This window comes from Dermacentor albipictus, chromosome 10, assembly GCF_038994185.2.
Source record: "Dermacentor albipictus isolate Rhodes 1998 colony chromosome 10, USDA_Dalb.pri_finalv2, whole genome shotgun sequence".
Taxonomy (NCBI): domain Eukaryota; kingdom Metazoa; phylum Arthropoda; class Arachnida; order Ixodida; family Ixodidae; genus Dermacentor; species Dermacentor albipictus.
Window position 1 is genome coordinate 96,819,104 of NC_091830.1, and position 4,914 is coordinate 96,824,017.

Consider the following 4,914-nt stretch of genomic DNA (forward strand, 5'->3'; position numbering starts at 1 on the left):
TGATAAAACGTCACTACTTCTATCACGCACGCCGGCATTGTTTGGTCGGTCGGTCGAAAAAAAGAGGACACGCTCGTCTACAGAATTCGGCGCATAGACGCGAATGACGCGAAACTCAAAGTCAGAGATCGTAAAGTCACATAAAACAATCCTTCCAGCCAGACAGGACCACACACTTTGCATAGGTAAACCCGGCAGCTTCTTCACCGAAAGAATGCACCCCCCGGAGGTGCCTACCGCATGACTGACCACCACAATATACCTAGTCGTGAATCGTCGCACCATGCTCCCGGTCTCTTCCTTTCCGTCAACCTTGGTTTCCTGGACGGCTAGTACGTCTATCTCATGGTCCGTTACCAACCGTAGGACCTGACATTGCCAACGACTAGCCGCCAACCCTAGCACATTTAGTGTGGCAATACTAAGAGACGGTATTTCAGCCATCTTCATCTAGCGAGAAAAGTAGGCCCGGAGCATGGTGCTTACCCTTCACGGCCAGCCCTTGGCTAGCCGCCTCTGGGGCCATCCGGCTTCCCGGCATTGTTTGTCGTCGCCACTTTGATCACAGGCTTTCTTTCAGGCGGCACATTCGGCTTTGGTTTGAAGCCCATCCGCCTTCCCTGGGGCGTCTTTGTCGGTGGTCCCTCGGTGGTGCTGGTCGCACCCTCGCCCTGGTCCTTGGTCTGGTCGTGGGGGCGTTTGACCGGGCCGCCGAGAGTCTCAGTCCGGTCGCCGTCTTTCACGGCCTCGTCCTGCTACATTGTCGTCATACCTTTGTCGGGCGGGTCTTCACTAATGGTTCCCGTCGCGGGGCCCACAACAGTCGCGCCCTGCGCATTCCCACTCCGCTTCTCAGTACCTTGAGCAACCGTGCCTTCTGCGCCGACGGTCGACGTCTCGCTGACTGCCGCTGTCGCTACCAGGTCTCCGATGCCTGTAGCGGCGTCCTCCGTCTCGACCACGTCCATGACGTGCTCTGCGGCCACGTCGTTCACTGCTGGGCCTGTCACGGCGGCGTAGGATTTGACGCAGTCGTCGTCAACATGACCGAACCGTCTGCAGCGAGAGCAGCGCGGAACTTTACACTCCCGCCGGACGTGCCCTGTGCCTTGGCAGCGCAGACATTGCATGGGTCGACCAGGGACGACCACCAAGGCCAGCTCTCCGCCGACGCGGACCTGATAAGGAAGGTCTTCCATTTTCACGCCGCTTTTCATCTTTAGAAGCACAGTCCTGGTTGTCGACGTCTTGTCGCCCAGGCCATGGACGCGCCACCTTTGCCGGCTTACCTCCTCCACCTTGCCGAAAGCCATGAATGCCGTCCGTATGTCCTCGTCTGCAACGCCATAGAGCAGCCAGTGAAGCCTAAGCTTCACCTACTGGTCTTGCGGGTCCACGATGACACACCGTCTTCCCTTCTCTTGCAGTTCTTTAAGGGCCATGAGGCGCTTCGTCGCAGTGGCGTCAGACAGGGTCACCGCCCAGACGTGGTTTATCTGGTACGCCCCTATGCATACCACGTCCGGCAGCAGTCCCGTCGGCTGTAGGGCGTCTCTAAAATCTTCTTCCTTGTAAGGTCTGGTGCGAAAATCACCGTGTAAAAACACGGTGTTAAATGCAACTCGTCCTTTCGGCAGCTGAGGCAAAATAAACGGATAATCCTTATGGTCGTCGGTGATCCTGTTTCCGCGACCAAAAGTGGCCGCTGTCACTGCCCCGGAAGAGGCCATGACCCTACGATCCGAACAGCTCGGCTGCCGGATGCAGAATGCAGCGATGCTAACCACTATACCACCGACGCGTGTTTCCAGGTGCTTAAACCAGTCCTACTTCAGTTGTTAATTGCAACCAGAGAGCCGAGACTGCTACAATGTAACGACGCCCAGCGCATGGAGTGCTCTTAATAGTCAGATGTAGTGATTTCGCAGTATAGTAAAATAGGTGTGTTTTTCTTCATTTTCATGGAAGAATGTTCCGCACAGCAGGAATAAAAGAAAAGGCCGATTTCACATTTTTCCACTGATTATCTATAGAGATGCGGGGAGCCGGCATATGGGTAGGTGCAAAAATTGCTTGCGTCGGCCGGGAATCGAACCCGGGTGAACTGCTTGGAAGGCAGCTATGCTAACCACTACACCACCGACACTTTTTTTTTCGCTGAATGGCACATCACGTGCAAAGAACAACGGAAGAACCAAACTCATTCACAGAAAAAATGGCACTGAGTAATGTTTAGAAATGTCAAACACTGTTTGGCATGCGATGATTATAATGAAATGAGGTCATTCAGAACGGGTAGCCATTCCGGCTGATCTTCGCCTGCACAATATACATCCCTGGTGTGAGCTATTCTTGCTATGAAGTATTCTCTGGGTGGGCGTGCGTTTGCATTCGCATGCGTCCCGCCATACGTGTCTTCCAAATTGCGTGCATACCCAACAACATAAACATATCATACGGTATCTCACTTTTACACTGAACCGGTAGGAAACGAATATCGTATGGTGTTATAGGGAGGTCTTTCTTTAATGTTCGCTGAAGGATGTCCCAGTAGAATACGGCATCCCAACAGTCCAAAAAAATGTGATCATACTTTACGGCTTGCGGCACAAGATGCAATTAGTGCTCCACGGAGGAAATAGGCCCTTTTTTTCTAGCCATGGCTTCACGGGCAACGTACCAGTGTGTAGTTGAAAAAAAAAAGATCTTGGCTGATGGTCGTACTAACATTCTTTTGATTCTTTTATAGGCATCTTTTCTGGGCCGGATTGCGTACAAGGTGCGATACAAGGGCTCTGGAATCATTACGTCGATGAAATCTTTATACAGCCGTTTATTCTTAACTTCGCACAAATACTGCAGAGAAAAAGGAACGTTTAGCATACCGAAAGCCGATACTACTTCGCGAAGATAGCCACGTATACCCATTCGCCCCGCACAAGAAGTCGATACGACGAATTCAGGTAAATAACAGCATAATCTAACTTGTAACATGGTGCGCAAGAATGGATGACTGATCTCGCAGAAAAATAGGCCTCGGCACGATCTGTCGTAAAAAGAAATGGGCCAATCCCAGCCCACTAGCTTCGACTGATCGAAAAAGATTTGTACGACTCGCACGTTCCCATTGGGATCCCCAAATAAAAGTAGGAAAGATTCTGTGTATCATCTGAATGTTTAGCCCATTCATGCAAAGCACCTGAAGCACGTACCAAGCTTTCGCTACTAAGAAGTATTTAAGAAGTTTTTACCTCCCCACTTATTCACTTTCTCTCTCAACATTTCTCTTTTGTCCTTCCAATATTCATCTGTATCTTTATACCCCCTAGTGGAACACCCAGATAATTTGTGGGCACCGTGCCTCCATTTTATATACTCGAAAAACTCTGGCAATTCCTCCCAGGTGCCATGCCACAGACCTACACACTTATCCCAGTTTATTGCACTACCGGACCGCTTGCAGTACTTGTCGGCTACTCTCGCAGCTTCACTAATATTTTCTCTGTTTTCACAGAAAACGGCAATGTCATCAGCATAAGACAATAATTTGACCTCCGCCATCATAATCTTAAAACCACGTACTTTGTTATTTTGAATTATGCTCAAACAAAAGGGCTCTAAGTAAATAGCAAACAATAAAGGAGAAATTGGACACCCCTGGCGAACGCTCCTGGTAACTTGAATACTTTCAGCGACTTCTTTGTTAATGACAATGTTAGCCTCACTACTCTTATACGACATTTTCACACCTTCTAAGATAACATTCCCGACATTTACACGTTCCAATACTGTAAAGAGTAAGTCATGCACTACACGATCGAAATAGTTTTCGAGCTCTAATTGTAACATGGCGACTTGCCTGTCCCATGCATCACAGCATTTGAGGATGCTCCTCGCTATGTGAATGTTCGTTCCTATTGTTCGGCCCTTTATGCCACACGTTTGGGGAAGTCCTACAATTAACTGTATTACAGTCTGCAGCCTTTTGGCTCGCACTTTCATGAACACCTTGTAATCTACATTAGTGAGGCTTATAGGACGATAAGCACTCACCGATAAAACCTTCACTGGATCATCGCTTTTGGGTACCAATACAACATGCGACCTTCTAAAGGATAACGGTGCATCCTTTATTTCGTACGCTTCAGCGAAGAGCCGCGAAAGAGCCTACTAGAGGTCATGCTTAAACGCCTTGTTAAAAGCAGCACAAAGTTCGTCTGGGCCCAGCGTTTTCCCTTCACTTAGATCTTATATTGAGCTTTCTATTTCAGTTAAGCCAATTGGCATTTCAAGGCGTACTTAGGTTTCGTAATCTAATTTAGGCATTAGCATAAAAAATTCGTCTAAAGAGGCCTCCCTTTTACCGCTGCATCCCAGCAATCCTTTGTAGTATTCGGCAAATGCCTGTTGGATCATCAGTTTGTACCTTGTAATCTCTTCACCGTACGTTATCTGTGTTATTTCCTTACGTGAAGCGTACCGCTTCTCCTCGCTCAAGGATCGTTTTGTCGGTGTTTCGCCGAGCCAGAGGTGTTCTGCGCGTGCGCGTATAACTGCGCCTCTGTATTTTTCTACATCCAATATTTCAAGTTGACTCTTTATTTTTCTTATTTCTTCATTGAAAGTGCCTGGCTGCGCGCTCTCTACTGTCAACAAGAATTCCAACTGACACTGCAGTTCCCTTTCTTTTCTATTTTTATTCTGATGTAAAATGGAAGATCTCTCGATAGCGCTAATTTTTACTTCTTCCTTAAACACTCTAAGAACAGTTTACACCCTTTGGCTTGCCCCTTCTGCCACACAAAAATAAACGTCATCTGCCTTGATGCGTTTCCTTTCTTTATCGCTGTGAGCCCGCAACTTTCCTGTAACGAACGGCACGCGCGTTATCAGTATAGAACAGTTTACACCCTT

The 4,914-nt window shown here is 48.4% G+C and overlaps 1 non-coding gene across 1 annotated transcript; it reads right to left on the reverse strand.

Annotated features, from left to right (window-relative positions):
- Window positions 1-2,074: 2,074 nt before the first annotated feature.
- On the reverse strand, window positions 2,075-2,146 carry TRNAG-UCC (transfer RNA glycine (anticodon UCC)). Its single transcript has one exon. It is a non-coding gene; the product is annotated as a tRNA-Gly (tRNA).
- Window positions 2,147-4,914: the final 2,768 nt, after the last annotated feature.